General features: G+C 36.8%; 1 protein-coding gene across 1 annotated transcript in view; it reads left to right on the top strand.

Annotated features, from left to right (window-relative positions):
• shot (dystonin-like protein short stop) overlaps positions 1–13,767 on the top strand; it is a gene marked incomplete at its 5' end in the record, with an annotated part of 408,663 nt that overhangs the window by 21,776 nt on the left and 373,120 nt on the right.

Below are 13,767 nucleotides of genomic sequence, written 5' to 3' on the forward strand. Positions count from 1 at the left end.
TCTTATAGTCTGTCCATTTCACACCTCCATTCTTCTCCATATCCACATTTAAAATGCTTCTAGTAGTTTTTCTTCACTTCTTCGTAATGTGCATGTTTCTGCCCCATATTCCACACAATGCACTTCACTAGTCTCTTCCTTAGTTCTTTTTCAAGAAGTCCACAGAAGTCTTTTTCTATTAAAGGCTTCCTTTGCCGTTGTTATTGTATCCTCCTTTTGACTTGCTGGCAGCAGCTCATGTTACTGTTTATAGTACACCCCAAGTATTTGATGCTGTTCACTTGCTCTACTGCCTCATTTAGAATTCGCAAGTTTACCTTCTTTATGTTTCTTCCGAAAACCATGGTCTTCGTCTTGTTGGTATTTATCTTCATCCCATATTGCTCACAGCTGTCATTTAGCTCCAGCAGCAAATCCACTCCTCTACGCTGGGGTCCTCTGGGATCTTTTAAGATGCGAAAGAGTGGTGTGCTTCCTTTGCCGTTGTTATTGTATCCTCCTTTTGACTTGCTGGCAGCAGCTCATGTTACTGCTTATAATTCTCCCCAAGTATTTGAAGCTGTCCATTTGCTCTACTGCCTCATTTAGAATTCGCAAGTTTACCCTCTTTATTTTTCTTCCTGTGACCATAGTCTTCGTCTTATTTGCATTTATCTTCATCCCATACTGCTCACAGCTGTCATTTAGCTGCAGTAGCATATCCCTTAGTATCGTCTCTTCTTCTGTTAACAACGCCATATCATCAGAAATTTTATACATTTATTCTTCTTCCTTCTACTATGTACTGAAAACAGTTCTTCAGTAAATCCTCCAAGTAGATGTTAAACAGGATAGGTGATAAAGAGTACCTTTGTCGTACTCCTCTCCCTGTTTCACTTCCCTCTGACATTTCTTCTCCTATCCTGACTTTAACTCATTTCGTTTAAAAATTTCTTAACAGCCTTCTCTCTTTCTAATTCACACTAGGTTTCTTCAGAATTTCCGTAAGTTTCTTCCAATTTGCTCTGTCAAATGCTTTTTCCAGGTCCACAAATATTGTACTATACAGTTCTTTATTTTTATCTAGGTGTCCTTCGCCGCTTGTTCGCAGGAGTTCAATTGCAGCTCTCGTACCTTTTTCCCTTTCTGAAGCCAAACTGCTCTCCTTCTAACTTTCCTTCCATCTTAGTTCTTCTTCTACTACTGTTTTAGTCGCCCATTAGGATTACGCATGGTCTTTTTTTCTTTTGTGTGTTGTTATTTCACTACATTTCTCATAAATGTGCAGTATATGTGTGTATATATATGTGTATATGTATGTATGTATGTGTGTGTGCGTGCGTGCGCGCGCGCGTGTGAAACTGATTATTCTGAGGAAATATACTTACTTTTTCAGACGGAATTTCATGTGTATATACCTAATCTGTAATTATTCGTTCTTGTATTAACAAAGTTACAAGTTTGTTTTGTATAAAAGCCAGCTACACAAAGTCAACTCGTCTGCTCATTCAGGCGACTATACTGAGCTTTAATTGGAAGAAACACGTAAGCCGCTTTTGTACAACTGTTGGCACATAATACTGTGTCAAGAAATAAAATGACCGAAAGATTTAATAGGCAGGGGAAAAACTCTGTTTTAAGCTTTGTACAAATTAGTTAGTGCCCGCGTCGGTAATAATTGCTAGTTGGGAGGTGAAGCAGCCCGCCACCCGGTCCCTGAGCCCCGCTTGTCGTATCCGAGTGTCACATAATTCGCATTGTACCCGCGGGCGGAAACAGTTTCGGGCAACAGTGCTGTATGGCACACAGTCCGTAACATCGCTTAAACAGTGTTATACTCATAAGCATACTATCAACAGTAATCTCACTAGAGGTTTTGATTTATCTAGAGAAAATCAAAACTCGAGTGGGATTTAATTGACTATTACACGATTAGAAGAAAGTATATAAAGATTAGAAGTAACGAAGTACTCCAATACAATAAAATATTAATTGGCTTACGAAAATACAACTGTCTTCAAATATATTATTGTACCATCTCAACATTACGCTAGATGGCAGTAGCTGTTTTCTTGTTATCAGTTGTGCCAACTATGGAATCTTCATTGAACTCTGTGGACGGTTACTAGTCAAGAAGGCTTTGTTGATCCAGTTTCATTTTTATTAAAACATTTGCATTCCACTTCAATCATCTGGATCCCAGTAATCAACGTTACTTGACAGCTGATTTTCAATAAATCTTAGTACCGTATTAAACAATCTCTGATACGTGACTGTCCATAATATATAGCAGTAGCTATAACAAACATAACCTAAATAATATAAACGAGCGTTAGAAAAGTTTTAATTAGGGATGATGAAATAAACAAGAAACGTTTTAATTAACGATGATGAAATGAAAAATAAACATAATTTTAAAAGAAACAATTATTGAAAGTACAATTTTCAAATTTGAATGTTTTAGTGGTTGGTGGTTCAGTTGATGTTATATTGGAAGTGTGCGTAAAAGAAGTGAACTCGTTGATGTACATGGTGTATCCCTCAACTTATTCAGGATTTCCGAATGGTGCTCTTCATTTATTTGTAAATAGGGTTTCAAGGAAGATGCATAACTATGACCAGTGATCTTTATTAATTGTTGTTCTTGAATGCCAGTGCGAGTCATATTTGAAAGTGCTGTGCATCGACTGGAGTGGTTTGTAATTTTCTGTTTTTGACGTCTAGATCAGTGCAGTTTGAAATGTTGGCAAACAAAGAAGCAAATGCTAGGGTAGTGATAAAATTAAACAAATGCTAGGGACGCGATAAAATTGTGAGATAAGCAGCCATGATTGGTTGAAAAACGTCCTTTCGTACCGTTTTATTGGTCAAAAGTAGTGTGACGTAGTAAAAGTGTAATGGTCAGATTAAATTCTGAATGAATGGCATGGAGAAGGGGAAAAATAATAATCTGAAATGGCGTACGAATTTCGCATCCTTGTAAGGTGTTTGGGGCAGACAGGAACAGCTGTGTCAGCTTGAAGTCCTGAGCTCATTTTTCTGACTCTAGAATACACAGTATTAGGAGGATGACAAACGGGCTTTTCGGGGGTCGAAACCGCGATACATCAATGTATTTTTTTAGTTGGTTATTTAACGACGCTGTATCAAGTACGAGGTTATTTAGCGTCGATGAGATTGGTGATAGCGAGATGGTATTTGGCGAAATGAGGCCGAGGATTCGCCATAGATTACCTGGCATTTACCTTACAGTTGGGGAAAACCTCAGAAAAAACCCAACCAGGTACTCAGCCCAAGCGAGAATCGAACCCCCGCCCGAGCGCAACTTCAGAACGGGAGGCAAGCGCCTTAACCGACTGAGCCACGCCGGTGCCCTTACATCCATGTATTTAATCTCATACTGACCATTAATATTTCAGGAGAAAAATTCGTCCCGGCACCGGGGCTCGAATCCGGGTCCTTGGTTCTACGTACCAAGAGCTCTGACCACTGAGCTACGCCGAATCCAATCCACAGCACCGGATCGAACTCCACTCCTTCAATGTTTCCCTTTGTGGCCTGACTCCAAGTTAGGCATATATGTTGACTTTTTATGTCCAAGACAACTACCATTATACCCGCAAGGGGTGCACTCAGCTGAGTGACTTTTTTGGCCGGGATTCCGCATTTAAGTGCACAGTAATCTGTACAGAAATATGTCCTACAGAATATTATCTGTAATATTGACAATTAATATTTGAGGAGAAAAATTCGTCCCGGCACCGGGGATCGAACCCGGGTCCTTGGTTCTACGTACCAAGAGCTCTGACCACTGAGCTACGCCGAATCCAATCCACAGCACCGGATCGAACTGCACTCCTTCAATGTTTCCCTTTGTGGTCTGACTCCAAGTTAGGCATATATGTTGACTTTTTATGTCCAAGTCAACTACCATTATACCCACAAGGGGTGCACTCAGCTGAGTGACTTTTTTGGCCGGGATTCCGCATTTAAGTGCACATTAATCTGTACAGAAATATGTCCTACAGAATAATATCTGTAATATTGACAATTAATATTTGAGGAGAAAATTCACCCCGACACCGGGGATCGAACCCGGGTCCTTGGTTCTACGTACCAAGCGCTCTGACCACTGAGCTATGCCGAATCCAATCCACAGCACCGGATCGAACCCCACTCCTTCAATGTTTCCCTTTGTGGCCTGACTCCAAGTTAGGCATATATGTTGACTTTTTATGTCCAAGACAACTACCATTATACCCGCAAGGGGTGCACTCAGCTGAGTGACTTTTTTGGCCGGGATTCCGCATTTAAGTGCACAGTAATCTGTACAGAAATATGTCCTACAGAATATTATCTGTAATATTGACAATTAATATTTGAGGAGAAAAATTCGTCCCGGCACCGGGGATCGAACCCGGGTCCTTGGTTCTACGTACCAAGAGCTCTGACCACTGAGCTACGCCGAATCCAATCCACAGCACCGGATCGAACTCCAAGCGCTCAGTAATATCGACTATTGGGAAGTCATATTTTAACGTGTGTAGCTATTGGCACGTATTAACGGAATAAAAAAAAATAAATCCGCGGTGTGTAGAGGCGATTGGTGAGATAAATTGAGAGGAAGTTGCGTGTGTACAGGTGTGTCGGCGTCCCACACAAACAAAACACACAGAATTTGTAATAACTCTAATGGAGTGGGTTGAACGTGAATGTTGCCGTAGGGCAGACGTCTGCCATTTGGTGTGTTATATAGTGTATAATCATTCTGTAATTTGCGGCACCCATTTTACGCTCAAGAATTTTCATCCTCGATGGTTTCTCAAGGTCTGCAGATCGCATGTAGAGCAAGCATCAGTCAACTGTAACCTAATTAATACAATCAAGGTGTGCCATCCACACAACCACTACCACGGTAATTGTGGTAGGTACTCGGTTCAGTAGGATTTACAATGCAGGAGCGAGAAGAGACGCTTCTGTGTTCGTAGGTAGTGCGTAGTCCACGTATTGAATTCACCATCAATACTGAAATATCATTTAAATAAAAATGTAAACTCTTGGCTGTCCAAGTGTAGGCCCTAGCGTTTTCGGTTAAAATCTGTTATTATTCAATCTTTATATGAAACGAGTCAAAGTTAGGATAGGAGAAGAAATGTCGAGAGGGAAGTGGATTATGGAGAGGAGTACGACAAGAATGTTCTTTATCACCTACCAGTGCTGCTCATCGGAGTGACTACTACCGCGGAGGAATCGGAGATTACGAATAAAGCTCTCCACCGGTGATCTCCGATACTATCGTAGGAGAAACAGGGGAACAAAGGAGGGATGCGGGGGTTCGGAGCGAAGCGACAGTTAGCTTAAGGACGACCGACGCGTATGGACTGACGGTAGTTGTGAGTGGAATAAAATGGCACCATATCGGATAGGCTATCCGTCGCATGGAAATTCTTTAATTTAGTTGAAGATAATAATAAAGTCGCACACTGTAAACTTTGTGGGCGAATTTACTCTAAGGGTGGTGGAACTTCGAATTATTTAGACCATTTGAAGCGATCGCACAATCGCGAACTTGATGAAAAAAATTATTACGCAAAACAATTGATACGATTTCTTTTTAAATTGTTTTAGTGCTATTGTTCCCAAACGCTCACAGTCAATGAAAAAGTCTTGAAATTTCTCTAAAACGTAACTTTCGAGGCAATAAAAAACAAATGAAATATTTACAACACGACTTGAGTTATATTTTACTGTTTGGACAACTTGAGTTATATTTTACTGTTTGGATTAAAATATTTCTGAATGAAACTAAAGAAACATGTGGTAATAATATAATTACAATTATCATTAAGTTGATATCCATTTATATTTTTATTACAGAGCAAGTGTGGCGCGTTTTAGAAGAGGCAGTTCAAATACTGACACCCTTTAACACAATAATCACAATCCTGTCCGTTGAAGAATCTGAATAAATTATGTTGGACAGTAAACTTTATCCCATTGATAGCCCACGTTTCTTTTGTTCCATTCCGGAGCTCCCTTAATATATTTTACGTTAACTAAACCGAATAGAATAATAATTGACAAACCCTGTTTGCGATTAAACGAGAGTTTCTAGGATAATTAAAGTATAAATGTTTACATTAGCTACTGAAAAGCTTTACTTCTGCATTAGTTTTGCAGTTAGATTGAATGTTATTAATTTGATCAATGACATAAAACTAATACGGCTTTCCACATATACTATGAATTGAAAAACTAGAAGAAAAACATCTGTCAGCTAACGTAGCACTTTAAGCAACACAAGAAAAGAGCCGAAGAAAGAGAGAGAGATTAACATAAAAGAGAGATTACACAACAACAAATTAGAACTTATTTTAAAAGATACGCGGACGTCAGCGGATTCGAATCACTACCTACCTGATCCGTTTAAAGGAATGCTCAGCGGAAAATGTATGTCTGCGCCACAGCACATATGCAACCTGCGCTGCATCAATCGGAGGTAACCGGAGGTCTCCGATTGAAAGCGCGCAAACAACCGCTCCGGAGAAAACCTAATCATAAGCAGCACTATCACCTACCCTGTTCAACATTTTTAGTAGGTTATTTTACGACGCTTTATCAACATCTTACGTTATTTAGCGTCTGAATGAGGTGAAGATGATAATGCCGGTGAAATGAGTCGGGAGTCCAGCACCGAAAGTTACCCAGCATTTCCTCATCTTGGGTTGAGGAAAAACCCCGGAAAAAACCTCAACCAGGTTTCACGGCTAGACGCGCTAACCGTTACTCCACCCCTATTCAACATTAAACTTGGAGAATTTATTGAAGAACTGGGAGGGATGATAGTATGAGGAAGAAAAATGAAGTGTATAAGATTTGCTGATTCGATGCTGTTAGCAGAAGAGAAGATTTGCTAGTGGAGCTGAATGACAGCTGTGGGGAGTATAGGATAAAAATAAATTCAAACAAGACGAAGACGTGATTATCGGAAGAAAAATAAAGAGATAAACGTGAGAATTCTAAATATGAGAATGGAACAAGTGGACAGCTTCAAATGCCTGGGTTGTAGGCCTACTACAAGAAGTCCAGAGACTTTTGTACTCTGCGAGCAAGCAAGCTAGTACAGAGCTATCGGAATGCTTGCGATGAATTGTCATGATTGGGGTTTAATTTCGTTTAGCATCATTCTATTGTATTGCACGATTTATAAATATCCATTACTTTTAGCAATAGATCAGTTCTCATAACATCTTTTCAAAATTTTCCTTTCGGGTTACGACAATAATTAACGTAAAATGAGTTTCAAAAACTGCCACAGCGATCTAGTGTGTACTAGAGTTGGGCAACACGATTCTTTTTCAGAAGTCGATTCCAACGATTCAATCATACATTACGAATCGATTCTAACGATTCGTTCACGATTCTTCTCAGTCTGCGATTCCAACTATTCTTTTGAATCGTCAACGAGTTCACGATTCTTCCTACTCTGCGATTCCAACGATTCGTCAACGAACGACTTACAGGACACTTTCCATTGCAAACCACGCGTAGAACAAAAGCGTTCTACATCTCTCGCATAGATGGCATAAGAGGCGAGACATTGGATTGCCTCTTTCTCATTGGTTGGAACCATTCAGCATGACCTCCATTAATCTACAAAATTACCCAAGATAATGTTTCTAAATTATAATTTATGAACTGAACCTTATTACGAAGTACATTTTTTGCATTACATCTCTATTTAACTATTTGTGTTCATTATTTTCCATACTTAACAAATGCAGTACATATTTTGATTTCACTCTCGCTCGGGAGCATTCGACACGGTTCGGAAATGTCCGTTGACAGGTTACATCAAACAACTAATAGAATCGTGGGTTACGATACCATGCCGATTCCTTACTATTCTTTTGAACGACGATTCGTTACGATTCTTTTGAACGACGATTCGTTGATACCACGAATCGATTCTTACGATTCTTTATTATTAGTCGTTCGAATGAACGATTCGTTCACGGATCGACCCAACTCTATTGTGTACACTGGCGTTGAAGGATATCCGACCCCTACTAATCGATAGTATTCGATAATTTGTTCCTCTAAGCGTGGCTTATTTAGTTATTACTTCTATGAATAGATGGCGAAGATGACAGTCAGTGTTGCCAGTACATAAATATACCAACATTATATAATTCCAAATTTCATCCCCCTCTAATGATTCTAAAAAACCAGGTTTATCGCTGATACTGTCAATTATGAAAATAATTTATACTTTTAATCTACATCAACATTTTCCCTATCATTTTTTACCCGTCTCAATAAAATGTCATGTATTGAGAGTTAGCAGAACTATTTCAAAGTTTGTCGATTTGTTATATCTTTGGTTCTGATATCCCATGGTTGGAAATTAGAAAATCAGGCGGGCAATGTTTTTTTCTGGAACTATACTTCTCTTTTTATCTAAGGGAATAAATCCATCTCTTATACATCTTAATTTGTGTAGTTTTTAATATTTTATTCTTCAAGGTTCAGTCCATTGAATTTGGAACTTAGCAAATTCAGGCGGGCTATGTTTTTTCTGGAACTATACTTCTCTTTTTATCTAAGGGAATAAATCCCTCTGTTATACATCTTAATTTGTGTAGTCTTTAATATTTTATTCTTCAAGGTTCAGTTCATTGAATTTGGAACTTAGCAAATTCAGGCGGGCTATGTTTTTTTTGGAACTATACTTCTCTTTTTATCTATGGAAATAAATCCATCTGTTATACATCTTAATTTGTGTAGTTTTTAATATTTTATTCTTCAAGGTTCAGTCCATTGAATTTGGAACTTAGCAAATTCAGGCGGGCTATGTTTTTTTTGGAACTATACTTCTCTTTTTATCTATGGGAATAAATCCATCTGTTATACATCTTAATTTGTGTAGTTTTTAATATTTTATTCTTCAAGGTTCAGTCCATTGAATTTGGAACTTAGCAAATTCAGGCGGGCTATGTTTTTTGTGGAACTATACTTCTCTTTTTATCTATGGGAATAAATCCATCTGTTATACATCTTAATTTGTGTAGTTTTTAATATTTTATTCTTCAAGGTTCAGTCCATTGAATTTGGAACTTAGCAAATTCAGGCGGGCCATTTTTTTCTAGAATTATACTTCTCTTTTTATCTGAGAGATAAATCCATCTCCTATACATCTTAACATGTGTAGTTTTTAATATTTTATTCTTCAAGCTTCAGTTACAAAACACTGTTTGTCCATTGAATTTGGAACTTAGCAAATACAGGCGGGCCATTTTTTTCTAGAATTATACTTCTCTTTTTATCTAAGAGGATAAATCCATCTCCTATGCATCTTGACATGTGTAGTTTTTAATATTTTATTCTTCAAGATTCAGTTACAAAACACTGTTTGTCCATTGAATTTGGAACTTAGCAAATTCAGGCGGGCCATTTTTTTCTAGAATTATACTTCTCTTTTTATCTAAGAGGATAAATCCATCTCCTATGCATCTTAACTTGTGTAGTTTTTAATATTTTATTCTTCAAGATTCAGTTACAAAACACTGTTTGTCCATTGAATTTGGAACTTAGCAAATTCAGGCGGGCCATTTTTTTCTAGAATTATACTTCTCTTTTTATCTGAGAGATAAATCCATCTCCTATACATCTTAACATGTGTAGTTTTTAATATTTTATTCTTCAAGCTTCAGTTACAAAACACTGTTTGTCCATTGAATTTGGAACTTAGCAAATTCAGGCGGTCTATTTTTTTCTAGAATTATACTTCTCTTTTTATCTAAGAGGATAAATCCATCTCCTATGCATCTTAACATGTGTAGTTTTTAATATTTTATTCTTCAAGATTCAGTTACAAAACACTGTTTGTCCATTGAATTTGGAACTTAGCAAATTCAGGCGGGCCATTTTTTTCTAGAATTATACTTCTCTTTTTATCTGAGAGATAAATCCATCTCCTATACATCTTAACATGTGTAGTTTTTAATATTTTATTCTTCAAGCTTCAGTTACAAAACACTGTTTGTCCATTGAATTTGGAACTTAGCAAATTCAGGCGGGCCATTTTTTTCTAGAATTATACTTCTCTTTTTATCTGAGAGATAAAATCCATCTCCTATACATCTTAACATGTGTAGTTTTTAATATTTTATTCTTCAAGATTCAGTTACAAAACACTGTTTGTCCAGTTATATGACACTCTGATATGAAAATAATAGATTTCTAAGACCAAAACAGCGCATTTGTTAAACTATTGTTATGTAGGTTAAGTCTGGTAAGGAGTCGTCCGCTCTCACGAGTAAGCCGTGATTTGCCTTGCTTTCATTACTACACGTCTGCCGTGATCAAGGCCCATAGTCTACCACGACCTGTAATAGAGTACCTTCGGAATCACTGTCATTACCGTATCAGAGATTTTTGACATGCGTGGGCGTGTTGGTTTTCATTGTGAACTAGCTGTTCCCCGACGGCACTGTTCCTCCGTCACTTAGGTGAAATGTTCTTGTCACGATCGTGCTAGCCGGTTTCATAACACGTCCTCTAGTGGCGCTCCTGTGGGCGCACCTTCGTGTCAAGATGCTGAGATCAAGGTTGGACTAAATCCTGCTTCTCATCCAATACAAATTTATTATCTATGTTCTCTTATTAAAGTATTGTCATACGGTATTTATTATTATTATTAAATAATTATTAAATTTCTAGCGCAATAATTAATAATAGATCCCTATTAGAAACAACAACAACCAAATTTCTTGGCGTAAAAATCGATAATGTGTTAAATTGGAAAAATCATATTAAAGAAATTACCCCAAACTAAATTCAGCTTGTTTTGCTATTAGATCTATGCAAAAGATAGTAAATATCAATACCTTAAAAACAATATACTTTGCATACTTCCACTCGGTAATGAGTTTAGGAATAATATTCTGGGGAAATTCCACAGATAGTATCAATATATTTTTATTACAAAAAAAGAGTAATTAGAATAATAGTAGGTGCCAAATCTAGGGAATCGTGTAGGGCCATTTTCAAAAAACTACAAATAATGCCCATGGCTTGTCAGTATATCTTTTCATTAATAATCTTCCTCGTATGTAATCGTGAAAACTTTGTAACTAATTCAACAGTTCATAGCATAAATACACGTCAAAAAATGACTTTCATACTCCATCGGCAAGTCTATCGTGCTATAAAAAAGGAGTGCGTTGTATGGCAGTAAAAATTTTAATAGCCTCCCTATCGATATAAAAAATGAAACTCAAAACATAAGATTACTTAGGGCCAAATTAAAGAAGTACCTAATTTCTCACGCCTTCTATTCTGTAGGTGAATTCATGACATTCAACAACACTTCATGAAATTGATACTAAAACTATGTGTTGTACTAGTAGACTATATTGTAAATCTCGTCTATATATATTTCATCTAGACTGTGACTATAAATTAAGATTTTATAATAGTATTAAGTTTTTTGGATTGTTCCATATTCTAGCTGTAAGCATGTATGAATACCACGGAATGTTAATAAATACAATACAATACAGTTATTATTTGGGGATCATATAATTAGACGGAAAAGATCGACTATTGATAAGATTTTTTGTATTCGACAGATATTGGAGAAAATTGAGAGTATAAGGGTACAGTACATCAGTTATTCATAGATTTCAAAAAGGCATATGACTCGGTTAAGAGAGAAGTTTTATATGACATTCTTATTAAATTTGGTATTCCCAAGAAACTAGTTCGAGTAATTAAAATGTGTCTCAGTGAAACTTACAGCAGAGTCCGTATAGGCCAGTTTCTATCTGATGTTTTTCCAATTCACTGCGGGTTAAGAGATGCACTATCACCTTTACTTTTTAACTTCGCTTTACAATATGCCATTAGGAAAGTTCAGGATAACCGAGAGGGTTTGGAATTGAACGGATTACATCAGCTTCTTGTCTATGCGGATGACGTGAATATGTTAGGAGAAAATCCACAAACGATTAGGAAAAACACGGGAATTTTACTTGAAGCAAGTAAAGCGATAGGTTTGGAAGTAAATCCCGAAAAGACAAGGTATATGATTGTCTCGTGACCAGAATATAGTACGAAATGAAAATATAAAAACTTGGAGATATATCCTTCGAAGAGGTAGAAAAATTCAAAGATCTTTGAGCAACAATAACAAATATAAATGACACTCGGGAGGAAATTAATCGCAGAATAAATGTGGGAAATGCCTGTTATTATTCGTTGAGAAGCATTTGTCATCTAGTCTGCTGTCAAAAAATCTGAAAGTTACAAATTATAAAACAGTTATATTACCGGTTGTTCTTTATGGCTGTGAAACTTGGACTCTCACTTTGAGAGAGGAACATAGGTTAAGTGTGTTTGAGAATAAGTTTCTTAGGAAAATATTTGGCTGTAAGAGGGATGAAGTTACAGGAGAATGGAGGAAGTTACACAACGCAGAACTGCACGCATTGTATTCTTCACCTGACATAATTAGGAACATTAAATCCAGACGTTTGAGATGGGCAGGGCATGTAGCACGTATGGGAGAATAAAAAAAATTGCATATAGAGTGTTAGTTGGGAGGCCGGAGGGAAAAAGACCTTTGGGGAGGCAGAGATGTAGATGGGAGGATGATATTAAAGTGGATTTGAAGGAGTTGGGATATGATGATGGAGACTGGATTAATCTTGCACAGGATAGGGACCAATGGCCGGCTTATGTGAGGGCGGCAATGAACCTGCGGGTTCCTTAAAAGCCATTTGAAAGTATTATTGTATTATTATTATTATTATTATTATTAATCCAAAATTATCGTAAGTATCCTAACTGTTAAGAAAAGTATAGTTGAACATCAGATTAACTTCATATAATGTTTGTATTATAATGCAAGAACTGATTCATTTGCTTCATCTGTTATACATTTGAGGTTAATCTACCCAATATTAGGCCTACATTTGAATTGAATTATAGAGCAATTGAAGGAAGTTAAACTACGTAGATAATAATTATGTTTGCATTCAGAGTTAGAGAAACGAATAAACGAAGTGTTCCAATTTATATTGGTTGTGCCGAACTGCCTCTTCACGTGTTATCTTATTTCATTTCAGACGCTGGTTTTTTTGCATTATGACGTCATTAAATCTCGAATTAAGTAGTTATGAACGTGTTTTAACTTACGTTCTTCGTAGGTTCGGACCCAAAATAAAGTGCTCAAGGTGTAGGACTGATGAGATACACAAAATTATTTAATTTATTCTTATGAAACATTAGTGGAGGTAAGGAACAGAAGAATAATTATGTTTTTGTAACTTTAATGAGAAATGAATGGATGGAAATGTAAAATTTTTACTAGTGTGCGTTCTGCCCATTTAACAAAAGAATAAATTACACGCCTCACTAACAAGTTTCCTAGAAAAAGTTATTGGGAGAACCGAAATGACTTTTTTTTAAGATGCTTCCACCAAAGATTGTGTCGTGCCGGTGACAAGAAAAGAGAAATGCTGCCACGATGTTGAATATTTGAATATTAAGATTGTTTCTTGAGCCTTAGAATTTATATGCTCTCACAACAGCCAAGTGAAACATTTCAAATCTTCCACTACAAAGAAGTGGGTAATTTAACTTAATGTGTAGGCCTATATAATTGATAAAAATCGTAATATCATAACCTACAAGAATAATATACCAAATTTTATTCAAAACCGACATAATTAGACTTAGACTGAAAAAATCCGATATTTCATTCTTACATGTAGAACTTGTTTA

This window comes from Periplaneta americana, chromosome 5, assembly GCF_040183065.1.
Source record: "Periplaneta americana isolate PAMFEO1 chromosome 5, P.americana_PAMFEO1_priV1, whole genome shotgun sequence".
Taxonomy (NCBI): Eukaryota; Metazoa; Arthropoda; class Insecta; order Blattodea; family Blattidae; genus Periplaneta; species Periplaneta americana.